This window comes from Centroberyx affinis, unplaced genomic scaffold (assembly GCF_046629955.1).
Source record: "Centroberyx affinis isolate AG114_WGS23_722 - 3 ecotype Tasmania unplaced genomic scaffold, CSIRO-AGI_Caff_v1 ptg000997l_1, whole genome shotgun sequence".
In the NCBI taxonomy this organism is placed as follows: Eukaryota; Metazoa; Chordata; class Actinopteri; order Beryciformes; family Berycidae; genus Centroberyx; species Centroberyx affinis.
In genome coordinates this window covers 15,009-29,298 of record NW_027279562.1, presented here as the reverse complement: position 1 = coordinate 29,298, position 14,290 = coordinate 15,009, and positions in this window count along the sequence as shown.

The following is a 14,290-nucleotide window of genomic DNA, read 5'->3' as shown; positions in this document are numbered from 1 at the left end:
GCTGTGTCTCACTGGTGAATCAGATTTACTTCTTGTGGTGACAAATTCTGATTGGAGCGTTCAAATACAAGTCACATGCAGGTTAAATAAATCAGGATCTGATTTTGTAGTCCATATGTAGTCCAGAAGGAAACTGAAAAAATGCGACTCTATATATGAAGTATAATAACATCCATCGATTATTGATTGATAAACTAAAAAAAAATCCTTTCTTGTACATTCAGGACAGGGGTTCTTGAACATTTTCATATCATGGACCCCAAACAGACACACATTAGGCCACGGATCCCCATTTAGTAAGTGTTTGTCCTGTTATGAAAAGATTTTTGTTGATTTTACTATTGAATCATATAGCTGTCTATACTGTAGGTGGGAAGATTAGAGCACTATGGGTGAAACCTCTATTTGGTTTAGTCATTCTTATATATTGTCTAAATGGGATCCCCTGGAACCCCCTCAAGGACCCCTGGAGGTCCCCAGACCCCTCTTTGAGAACCACAGGTTTAGGACACTCATGCGTGAATCCCAACTGTTCTGCTTTCTATTTCTTTCTAAGCGACAAGTTTGGTCTCCAAGTATGTCTGTAGTCTGGCCATTCATTACAGCAGCTATGAAAGCCAGGCTAATGGATATGAAAGTCCGATCAATTGCCCAGGAAAGGGAGATTAAGGAGGGATGAGTCACCATATTCTTCCTTCTTGACAACCATGTCATGCCTTGCAGCCTCTCCAGGGAGGTTTCTGATTGATGCCTATCTTTCATCAGCACAGCTTTAATCTGACATTCCACATGGCTTATAATCATATCAACAAAAATCTATATCGCATCAGCGTCTCTTTCCCCGTTCCTCACCTGTGGAGCAAAATATACTTTTTCTGCTCTCAAAAAAAAAAAAAATAGAATAACCGGGACAAAGCTGACAGGAGCGAGAGACACGTCTTTATCTATCGATTACATTCAGGAAAAGATTGAGAGAGGATGAAGACGAGGGGTAGGAAAAGGCTTTTCCTTAAAACAAACAGTGATTGTGAAGTGACATTCTGCGAGGAAGTGGCAGACTCTCTCCTGGTGTCGGCCAAACAAACAAACAGAGGAGCGAGACAAAGTGCAATCGCTGACCTTTGTTCAAAGAAGCCATCTAATCTGTTTCCACTTTACTTAATTAGAAAAAGCAGAGGGATTTTTAATGTGAGCGGTGTTAATGGGAAACAGCTCACAGGTGCTAATTAAAAAGGAAACAAAAAATGTGATCTCTTAGGTAACTTTCAGTCCATTAATCTATATATTCATCCATCACAAACTTGGAAAAGTTGCCTCTGCTAACATGTACACTGTTTTTTTCCAGCTATATAACAGCCCAAATACAATAAAATTGAATGTGTTTGTCAGTGTCAAAGTACTCATTAATAATATGAGTAAACAAATAAATGTTTATTCCCAAAACATTGCATATACGTAACTATGGCAGTGCGCTGTGAATTACAGGGTCTGGTCTTTGTCAACCCTGAGAGCTCGGTAATTTAAACTTTTTCCTCTATATGGCTGATGCCTTTTTCCCCACTGAAGGCTAGAGCTGTGTGCAGACAGTGATTAACCACTGCTTTACAGGTTTGGCAGAGGTGCCATGTGTGCCCTTGAGGTGGCAAATACATTCATTTCCTCTTTGACTTTGACCGTTTAAAGGAGCCCGCACTGAGCCAGAAGAGCGTTTCATTTTATATAACGCAGGAAGCATCTGATAGGGGGCGATGTGCTGAATCAACCCAAACAAGAGCTATATCACAATATGATATTATGGCACAGTAAAATTCATATTGAAATGTAGCCCTTGAAACTGTTTGGAACTGATATCAGAAAGATATTTAGCCCCTGGTTTCATAAAACGATGCAGGCAGCAGTTATGGATGACTATGGACATCGTCACAGCTTCCATTTTGTCTCTACATTACACAGGTTTCAATCAACATCTATTCAACTTCAAAAATTGGTATTTATCTGACAGTGGAGCAAGCAATATTGTACATGAAGTCTGTAACATGTCCTTGTTCATGTCTTTGATGAGATATGACCATATATCCTGGGAATGTGCTGAAGGATGACATATACACACTCTCTCTTTTTTCCCCTAAACACTTCTGCATGTTATATTAATTAAAACAGCTTTGGAAACTGTTATGAATTGATATCAGAAAGATCTGATTTCCCAAAATGGAAAAAGGTAGCAGCTATGGACGACTACAAACTTTGTCTCAACTTTCTCTCAACAATTTTTCTATATTTAATGTATAATAATAATTTAATTCAATGTCAGTGCCAGCTGTCACAACAACATCTATACAACATCAAAATGTATCAAAACTGAACACAATGAACAGCCCTGTTGCACAGTTTTAAACATGGCACTGCTTTACCTACTAAAAATCAGACATGAGGCTCTCATCCTAAACTACTCTAACATAACAAATTGCTTTTTTTTAGATTCTAGATTTGCTTTCCTGTAACTTACCACCAGTACATATTCAGTAAAGTTATGTGCACTAGATGTCAGAAAGGCACAGATTATTGTGTCCTGTGTGATCTAAGGACCCAGTAGCTGATGCCCTCACCCTCATGCAATGCACTCTTTACCACATTAAAGCCCCTCTTGTATGGGCAGTGTGTGGTCTGCCTCTCAGGGACAGCAGGGGACGGAGGAAACAAATTAGCTTTCTTGACCTTGGCCCAAGTTTTCCTTCTACCCTTCACCCCTCCTTCTCCCCGGCCTTCATCTGGCCACTTCAAAGGTCAGCTGGATGACAAAACGCCTCTGTTGTCCTCCACAATGGGGGAATATTCAGACGAGTGGCTGGGCTTGGCGTGCTGGGGCATCATGGGAAATGGAGTTTATGAGTTCAGTTTGAATATCAAAGAATTGTTTGGATCTGATATGGTGCAGGACCCAGCGTTTTCCACACTCGGCCTCAAGGTCAACACTGCTGTCACACACACCGCCATGAATGAAAAGCAGATTTTTCTAACATGTTAATAAGTTTAAATCGCGAAAGAAATGTAATTTTCACTGCCACGGTGGCCTTTGTCCAAGCCTAAAATGGGAGACCTATGGCTGCAGCAGTGAAAAGAACCCTTTCAATGATAGATATTGGATTGCAACACCAACAGGCAAATCTAATTCTCCCACTTGACGCTAAAGCACGTCCGCGTGTATCAGTGTTCAGCCTGAGAGCAAAAATAACCCGGGGTGTCCAGGGGGGAAGAAGCTGCACTATATTAATGCTCATACTCTTCATTGATCTATGAGGACTCCTTAATCTTGTGGGCAGCTTCCTCGTACGTATATTTCATAATGTGATATATAGTGCATCAATGCGGTGGTAAGGGCCTATACTTTCTCACGCTGGCTCACAGCGTTGTCATCTGTCTCTTTATTGATTCCAGAGCGGAGTAAACATATCTTTAACACATGGGCCTGTCACTCCTTGCACATATAACTAAATTGTCAAGCCATGTCCTGGTTATTAGACATACTAAAGATGAGAATAATCAATGGTTAACATGACAACATATCATCCGCAAGGTTCATAGCTGTCTCTAACCGCAAGATATGAAAGGAAGAGGTTAAAAAAAAGCGTCCCGTCATGCTTCAAGGAAACTATAAACGTGTTTGAGACACATGTTTGTTGCTCACCGACGTCTTAAACTGTAGGCACTGGGGATTATTTTATTTATTTGCCATATGATTCAACTTGTGTTCTGGGAATGGGTGAAGAAAAATACATACAGTAAAATGACTCAGGGCCATGGCTTTGGCAGCATACCAAATTGACCAGATCCTTATGACTAAACGGTAGCTTAAGCCAGAGCAATTTCCGCTGTATTTTCTGCAGCCAGCCAAGGAAAAATAATTGTTGGCATGTTCTTCTGAATAGGGTTCAACCAATATGGGTTTTTGGAAGCCAAAGCTGACACTGATATTTTTGTATTGAGGCGATTTTTTGTGCTGATATTTAATTTGACTTGATTTCCATTGCCAAAAAATGACAACTTTACAACTTTACTGTTTCCTAGAACTGTGTTCTTGTCAGGGTGGAAAAGCCTCTGAAACAGCATTTAGACCATCATGGAACACTAAAACTATCCATTGAAACCCAGACTCATGACATTATTTTAGGGTTAGCAGCTCTTTAAAGCAGGATGACCCACCTCACCTATTCAATGGCAGAGGGAACTCTGGGATACATTATTGCCTTTAAATGGAAAATTAATTGACAAAGAAACAGTATTGAACAATTAAATGAATAAATAAAAAGCGCATAAAAAAATCTCAAAAATTTCAGTGCAGGTTTTTTTTTTATGTAGCTGTGGATGACACTGACTGGCTGATATCTGATATCTTTTTAATGAAAGACCAATATCGTTCTCATATGTCATCAGTCCGATATATCAGTCTAAAGTGTAAACTGTTTGCCATGGGCCACTAGTAGCTGATGGCTTTCAGAAGCATGTGTGGATTCCTCTGAAGTGAGATCACATGGCTGGCAGTCTGAGTCCAGACAGTAGGAAGTGAAAGTGCTACTGCAGCCACAACACAGGTCAGATCTCAAACATCGTTTTCCACTGTACAATGCATCCTCTCTTCTCGTTTTACTCACAAAAGTGTGGGGGATATTTGAGGAGAGCGGACTGGGGATGAACCTTGGCTGTGAATTTCAAGAGGGACGTAAAAACGATACGACATGAGAAATAAGGAACAGCGAACAGAACACGCACTTTTAGTTCAAGATCCTGTAAGAGGGAACAAATGAGATAAAGGAACAAGACGCACTTGAGCTGCCCAATGTCAAACCATAATCATCATGATATATTAAATATAACCAGTTATGCTGAGGTAATTAATTAATGCATTAATTAGCAAATATTTATATGTCAGCATACTTGCCTTAGAAGTCAGAGTGAGCACACACACATCTCTTTTCCAGGTGCTGAGTCGAAATAGTTACTTCATGCAAATTCAAAAAGACTTGCAACACTGTGGCAGCTCCCAATATTTTGCTTATTTTATTCTACATGAAAAAAATACATTTCGGGTGGGACCTATATCCATTCTGGAAATGAGGAACACCTGAACCTGTCTGATTCATTGCAACACCTACCTGACGAAGAGCCCGTTGTATTTTTTTTTATCTAGAATAAAGTAAGCAAAATATTGGGAGCTGCCACAGTGTTGCGAGTCTTTTTGAATTAGCATACTTGCCTTCACATAGTATTAATATGAACTCTGTATCTTAAAGCATTAAAGAGTAGTAGTTTCAACAAAATCTGTTTTTCCTCATTAATATGCAAATTTGTGCAGCTGCTTGTTGCTCCAAGTTGCTCCAAAATCTATTCACACCGTGTACTCTGTAAGGGGAACCTGTGTTGTAAGTATGAAGTTTCTATCATATATTGTTCTTGAAATAAGAATGTATCTACACAGACACAGACAGACAGTTTTAATTTGCTTATTTCATGTTTCATATGTCACTTTATAATTGTCCAGGCAGACTTCTATTGTAAATCTCATTCATTCAAAAACACATTGACAGACTGATTCATTTGCTTCTGAAATATGACATATATCTGTTGTTGGTAGGGGCAATAATTATTTCAACTGGCAAGGACCAGAAAACCATTAAAACTTTGACAATGTGAGCTTTAGTTAAGTAATAAAGTAAGTTTTTACTTCTCTGTAGAGCACTTCTACCTTATCCAACTACAATAACTTGATGTTGAGCTCACTGTTGCATTAGCAAACCTTTTTCATCAGTTTAATGAGCTGAGCCTTGGAAGTGTTTTGGAAAAAGGACACACTATGGGTTATTCAGTTTGATTTTATTTTCTCATTGTGGCTGACATCAAGGGAGGAACAGAAGGGCAAACTCTTGTGAGGTTTGACAAAGACAGCAGCAGATGTGAAAGTGTGAAAAATAAAATGAAAGGGATAGCTATTTGTGTGCAATGAAGAAAGACATAAAAAAACAGCCTCACACTGAGATAGTTGCTCTAAATGAAATACCTGGAGATTGCATGTTGCTTTGCATTTGCAGGGGTATTCAATTTTAATTAGGGTTTTGGAGACATCTTTTATCAGACTGTCACTAATCTTTCTCTCCTCCTGTCTCTCCCCCTCTCTCTCTCCCTCTCTCCCTCTCTCTCTCTCTCTCTCTCTCTCCCCCTCTCTCCCTCTCTCTCTCTCTCTCTCTCTCTCTCTCTCTCTCTCTCTCGCACTAGATCATTCTCTCATTCTCAAATTCCATAATGCAAATACACAGCCACAAGAAAAAAAAAAAAAAAGATTTTATGGAATTGTACAACAATTTGTCTGATATCCAGGTTATCAAAAAGCAATGAATTGGGGACAAAACCAACGTCCCATTTCATTTTGGAGAAAAACCATTACCTCTACTTTTTAATTGCATTTTCTGTGGGGCAAAGGTGATAATTAATTTTGCTCAAGGAGACAAGGGAACACACAGGGACCCATAATACGCATATACAAAAAATGTTAAATAGTATTCTTGCCTTCAGTCCTGGAATAACTATTTAAATTCTAACATGGTGACTGCATGAAACTATATCCTGGGACATATTAAAGAAAAGGGCAAATATTCCATTGTACCTTGCTCCACAATTAGAGGGCAAAGAGTTGTTTCATTTTATATTAAATGATACTACGATTCAGGATTGAAAGTGGGAGAAAAGGTCAAATATTCTCAGGGATGGAGTGGTAAATAAAAAGGACTATGACCTCCAGATGGTGATCATCATAAAGCAAACAACCACCAATATAAATTAAAAGGATCTATTTTCAGATTTTCTATTTATGTCAGCATATACAAAGGTGAGTTTAGCTGTGTTTATCCACCACTGTATCCCTGGATATTCCCAAAACAGTTTACTAACAAAACAATTTACTAAATGCAAAGAGGTAAAAAAAAAAAAATAGCACTAAACCCACAATATAGCACTTACTTATTCCAAAAAGGTCTATTTAAAGAAAGGTGGTAACACAGGCAACTTCTGGGTATAAAATGTCCTCTCTCCCCCCTGGTTTTCTATCTGTGTGGTGTGGTGGTTACCCTGTCTCCCTCTCTTCATTCCTGGCCCTCTTCTATTGTTAGTCACCTTGTTTATTGGCTGGAGCAGCCGTGGCGTACTGGACATCATCTGAAACTACAAACGACAGGATGCAATAAGCTGGAGAATAGCAGCAATCTGAGGAAAGTTCTCCATTCACCAGAGCTCCCTAACTCTCTGTCTTCTTATCCTGAGCAGAAAATAAAAAAATCAATACGGGCTCACAGGGCTTGATAAAAGCGCTGGACAGGGAGAGCGGCAACGCTGGATATAGTAAATTAAAGTGATCAAAATTTTCCAGTCGACTCAGCCCACAGCCTACATAAACTAACAACCCTGTCTCCACAACTGTCCGTCATCCTCCTCCACCCACCATCTTCATTCCCTCATCAACTTTCAACTGTTTTTTTATTATTATTTTCTTACCTTTCTGTTGTTTTGCTTCAATAGTATTGATTAAAATCTAAGATCAAATTTGATGTGTTATGTTAGGCTAAAATGAAAAGCAAAACTATTTACCTAATGAAAAAAAAAAAGTAAAATAACGCTTCATAGCTATTAGCTCAGACTGCGGGACTATAGCTGGGGCTGCCACAGCTTAGTTTATACCTAGAGAAATGACTTGAAGGTTGTTGGTTCAAATCCATGGAGAGGCCGGGCAAATCTGGGAGGTTAACAAGACGCATTTCCCTTTCCTCCTAAACTGGTGAGCTGCCCTTGAGAAAGACACCTAACCACCAAACTGCTCCACTGGAGGTGCAATAAGTGGCCAGGCAAGACTATGGTTGTAGTCTGTGTGTGTTTCATTCCACTGCTACATAAAAAAAAATAATGTGTTCTTAGTTGATTTGCTTGGCTCATGGTTAAGTAAAACCTTAAAGGTGCTATGTGTGGCATTTTAAACATAAATATATCATTGTCAAATTAATTGTGATACCTTGGTATAATTACTGTAAACAAATGAGACCATGGTCGAGATGATTGGCAGCCTCTATCTCACACTAGTGGTGTTGTTAGTGTCGTGTTTCTCAGAATTAAGACCACAATTCCCACAAAGCCTGTTGCTTCCTGTCACAAAGAGGATGTTGCTACTTGCCACCCCTCCCACTCTCTGGTGTATTTGTCTTTACTGAAGAAGATAATCATGTTGTAAGTGATTTTTCCTTTGGCCTTTCACTCCTTCCACCATTGGCAGAAACTCTGAAAGCTTTAGCTCTGTTTGCTCTGGAAGAACAGCACCCTCTTCCTGTTTTGTGTCGTAAAACACTCGAGCCGATTTCCTGCCAAATCCGACCCGGTGACACACAATGTAAAATGCAGTAGAGGCTGCCAATCTTCTCAGTGATGGTCTCATTTGTTTATGGTAATTATACTAATGTCTCAAAATTAATATTGTGACAATTTATTGCTGTTTTTATACTATAGACTAGACAGTCATGTTGCCGGGTGAAAATCCTCCTTACTTGTGTAAGAGGACAACAGCCCATGCACTTCCCAATTCATGCCTTTGCCTCCTCTGTAAGGAGACTGTCCAACCACATACACTAATTCAATTACAGTAATGCAGGCAGCAGCTGACTCACCCTGCTAACACACCCCATGCTAGCCCCATACAGCGCCCCTTGGCACCCCGTCCACTGAACGGTAAGTAGGGATTATTAGGGATTGGCCAATCAAGCCCAGTCCCATGGTGTGTGAGCTTTACGAGAGAGCTTAGTTGATATGCCCTCTCAACAGTGATAATTGCTATTTCACTGTTGTGTTGTGTACCGTGTGGGAAATTATTGTATTTTTTTTGTCTTCTAGTTTCTTTTGTCACCGTCTTCTTATTATATGAAGATGTTCATGTCAATTCATAGATATAGGATTCCCATAGATTTTAACTGAGATCTTAAACATAATTTCATGTTCATTGCTCTGTATTGTTGAAGACAGGGGCATCACAGTCCCTGCACTTTTGATATCATTTGGCACTAAAACTTTGAAACCTGATTATATAATTAGATTAAATTTCTGGGGACGAATTAGAGCACAGAGTGAAGACTGACAAGGTTTTATTATTTTGTCAATGTGATAAATTATTAGATGTAGGTCACCAAACTATCAGCTTAGTGGGAACATTGGCTCTGAATGCCCCACACGCACACTTTTTCTAGATATAGGTTCCAAAATACATTTCTAGCAACTTTAGCTTCATCTTTGCTCTCCATTATAAAGATAAAAACTATAAGATCAAATTTGGCGTCACTAAGGCTAAGGTGTGGCAAGTACGGCTGCCACACCCAACTGATGCCCAAAATTGAGGGCCCCCTCCTACTGACCTCTACCGTATGTTTATGTGTGTGTGTGTCTTTCTGTTTGTGTCAGTGTGACAGTGGATGTGTGTGTGTCAGGGATCAGCTTAGAGGAAACACTAACCACTCAGGCCAACACTTGCTGTGGCCTAATATCCTGTTGACCCGGGTTAGACAGCAGACAGCCTTGAGACGCTTAAATCCAGCGGTAACCCTGAACAACACGCAGACGTCCTGTTAGCTCACATCACATCTCGCCTTTCCAGAGACTCATGGGGTCTTACTGCAGCCTTCAGCCCAAAGCCTCCACAGCACCTACAGTACTGCAATAGCATGTACAGTGCAGTGTAATACTACAGTACAAACTACTATAACTAGGCCTCCTGTAAAGAACTGATACGCTGACAGGTATTAATTATTATTAAATAGTTACACCTTTACTATGGCATTCAATCTCTTTGATATAACGTAGAGGGAGGCAGAAATCGTGGAAGGATGTAAGTCAACAGATGATGTCACCACTGTTTTTCAGCGGGTCTTATTACTATAAACCTGTGTTCCTGGTGCTCAAACTCTGCCTGCCTGTTTCTATATTTATCTATTTTAATCTCTTTATAAAGCAAAAGGATTCCAATTACAAATGTCACAAGAGTCAATCCAATTGAAAACCAGTTGGCAGCCCTATGTTTGACAGCTAAAACCTTAAGAAAAGATTACAGAGGGACCATCGCGTGCATATTCGAGATGCAGTGACTTAAATTCATCACTCTGAAACTATTTGCCTAAGTGTTTCTGTCAGAGTTGTGCAACAGCGAATTAATTGCCGGTCTTACTGTATGCTGCAAAGTAGTTCGGGGAATCAGCTACAATTAATGTTAACCCTTACAGCCAAGCCACAGTGTATTCAAGAAGCCTGTTAACCTGCAGGACTAGTAAAGTATGGGATTACTGCAGTTAAGGTTGAGAAAAATAGGCTGTGCAGTACTGTCAAATATCCCAAGTGTAATAACACTTTTAAAATCATAAACATAGTTCAATAGGCTATTTAATTGTAATGCATGCTATATGCAATATGAGCCTTTTTAGTTAGCTATAATTTTGCCCTTTCTTAGTTATAATCCAGCAAATTATGTTACTCTGTGTTTGTGAGTTCATGGTTTGCAGCAGGTGATTCTGAAGCGTTTCTCATCCTTACAAAGCATGATCGATGAGTACACCTCCATGCATACACACACACACACACACACTCACACACGGACAAACCGACCATATCCACACACACACACGCACAGACACATCAAGCTTGATTTTGAAGGGTCCTTAATCACAAATAAGGAATTGACTGATCAATGACAGATATGAGGAACAACTCTGGAATGCTAACAGGATTGCATTCACTTTTATCTTTTTTCTTTATTTTGGCCCATTTTTATCACAGATTATATTTCTCTCAGTGTTAACAGGCTCTGGGCCCCGCCGAGGTATTAATTAAAATCTAAATACTAAATATTGATTGATACCTTATCAGCCCATAGCAGTTGGTCCGCAGGCTATTGATCCAGCCTGTGATTTATTATCATATTTAAGAAAAATCATTTTGCGTGATTATACGAGGTAATGGATTTTTAGCGAGGGGTGTAATTCTTTTTTTGTATCGCGTTTGTTATGTGGAAGGTGGAGCAGATTTCTCAATTGCAGTCGGAGATCACTGATATCCTTGGTGCAGCCCCCCACCCCCCATCAGCCCTACCCGGCCTGCGAGGGGCTAAAGCTTGTGTAAGAGAACGATCCCGGTTTTGTGATTGGGAATAATGGGTATTGGGATTACCTCTTTAATCACAACAAAGATTAACAGATGGTATGAGAACAGTTATTAGCAAACATCTTGCACTCATCAAATCAATAAGATGATTTGTAATCAGGCTGTCGGTGCAAGTGAAAAGGGAGCCGGAGCCGTTCCCAGTGAAAGATCCTGGCAATCAGAGGCTACTGTGTAGCAATTACCTCTCCACAAAATAGGTGCTCTTCCTCCACTGGCTGGCAGGCCTCCAAAACACACGCCAGACAGATAGCAACATAGGGCATTAACACGGCGAAACACAAAACACTGCATGGGTAACCTTGTATTTGATTATATCAGGTGTTAGGTTGCTTCACGATTTCATTTCACTTTGTGCCTTTTAATTCAGTGGGTCTTGCCGTATTCTTTAAAAAAAACATCTAAATGTTTACACATGCTGTCTCTCAACGCTCCGCCACAAAAGATCTGTATAGCTCATTAGTAGGTTACCATAAATAAGTCAGTGTAGGAGCGGAGAGGGAAGAGCATGGAAACTATACAGGAAAGGAAAGGATTCACTGTGCAAATGTTTCTCCCTGGAGACAGAGAGAGAATGAGAGAGAGACATAGAGACTGAGAGAGAGAGAGAGAGAGAGAGAGAGAGAGAGAGACTGTAGACAGACTGTAGACCAACCAGCCCATCCAATAAGTGGAGGAACATGAAATCTCCTTATACAAAGCTAGCTCTCCCCTTGGTTTCATCACCTTTATAAGCCTTGTGATTTATTGTTGCATATTGTTCACAACAAAAACTGTCACTTTATCCTGTCAATTCTTTGTTGTGGTTGTACACACAAAAACTCTCTCACACACACATGCACACACAATATTCTGTCCAGTGTGCAGATGCTTTTTTGTGCATTTTTTTTTCTTTTTTCGAGTCATTCAGACGTGTATTCAGGCATCTCTGAAAAGATAATCTGTTTTGTTTTGTTTTTAAATCAATGTGTTTTTGTTGTCACTGTGGGCTCAGAGATATGAATGCAGCTCATAGCATTTTTTGTTTCACATTGTTCTTAACAATTATGTCAGTCTCTTGTCTCACCCATACAAAATACACCTAGTTTTGTATTTTATTTTTCTCCTATTGAGTCGAGAGGGACAAATGCAGGCCTGCAAAACATGATCATGTACAATCTTTCACCTCTGTTATTATCTGTAATATCTTTTAGGCAACTCAGTATTGGTCTTTTTGTTTCATTTTGGGGCAAGATAACACTTTTTACGCTTATTCCTGCTTCAAAAACAAGCACACTGTATCCCGACGACAGGTATAAGTTTTACTCTAATTGCTGCTTTTAAGGCACCTGGGCCTTTCAATAGACCTCCACCTGTTTGCATTGAAACCCACCTCTCTGTGTGGTGGGAACGTCGAGGTCAAATTGATGCTAGATAAGGTAATGTGGACTGGAAAGGAAGCAGTCGTTGGAGGAGCGATTGCAGAAACACACATTTTCCACCTTAGCGGAACAGTGCATTTGTTAAAACTTAGCGAGATTTAAATATTTAAAGAATCTGATAACCAGAGAAAATCGTTCTCTTCATCTTTTGTTCTCTCCATCTATTGCTCTTACTTTTAGACACCCCCTGCACGTGTACAGGCATGCACATGTGCACACACACACACACACACACCCACACACATCCACACGCCCACACACACTAACACACTCTCACACTTTCTAATGGCTATCTAATCACTACAAAGGACATAGAATGGCAGTTGCTTAAATTTACCATTATGTTAACTTTCAATAGCTTTGAATCATGATGCAACGTACAAAATCTATGGGCCCCCACCCCTCCTCCCACACACACACACACACACACACACACACATCCTACAGTCAGTAAAAATGGAGTGCTGTTCAGATATGCACTTACCAGGATTAAGCAAGGCAAATGGTGCCAAAACAATGACAGTGTGAGGTAACTGATGCTGTTTAAAAATTCAAAGGCCTATATTGAACAGACAATGTGGCACACATATCACCGGGTCTCTCTCTCTCTCTCTCTCTCTCTCTCTCTCTCTCTCCCTCTCCCCAACAGGACATCAGGAATGCCACCATGCAAATACAGTGAACTGTCCCTAACCTACGATATGAATATGTGTTGTAAAACACATTTCAACCTTCTTGCACAGATATTTAATCAAACACACACAAACACACACACACGTACATGCATGCACGGCGACTTGCAATCACACAACCACAGACAGAGATATATGTGTCCACACACACATACACATACACACACACACACAGTGTCACTTGTCGAGTGGCTAATATCTTTCCAAGGTCAAACCTGACAAGGAATTCCAATGAGATTAAGTGTCATCAGTGCGGCTTATCCCTTTTCTGCTCATTGTTCTTGGAAATGGCATTAGAGCCACAGATGACCAAGGCCTTGGAGCAGTAAAACCTCTTCCCTTCCTGTGTGGGCTGAATCGATATGCCAGGTGTTTTTTTACAGGGCCGCACATTCACACTTCAGAATGCTTTGATGTACTTACATACATCCATATCTGTATCTATTACGGTTAGACGGTTTGCTGATATTGGGTTTTTAATCAATATCAGATATAAGCCGGTCAGTGTCGTCCACCTGCGATATGATGGAGGTTCCTCCCTGACCACAGCTACAGAAAAACAGTCAGAAACCTGCAGTGGAATTTTATTTTAGTTGCATGTTTTATAAATTTATTGAATTGTTCAAAATGTTCTTTGTAAATTAATTTATTTAAAGAGAGTATTGTATCCCAGAGTTTCCTGTATCACTGAATAGGTGTGGTGAGTAACCCTGCTTTAAAGAGCTGGTAACACTAAAACAATTTCATAAGTCTGGATTTCAATGAGAGTTTTATTGTGATGAACTGAATGCTGTTTCAGAGGCTTTTCTGCCCTGATAAGAATACAATTCTGGGGGAAACACTGGATGCTTGTCATTTTTTGGGATGGAACTGAAAAATGTAAAGCTATTAAATATCTGCACAAAATATTGTTTCTCAGCTGCTTCAATAGAAAAATATCATACAAATATA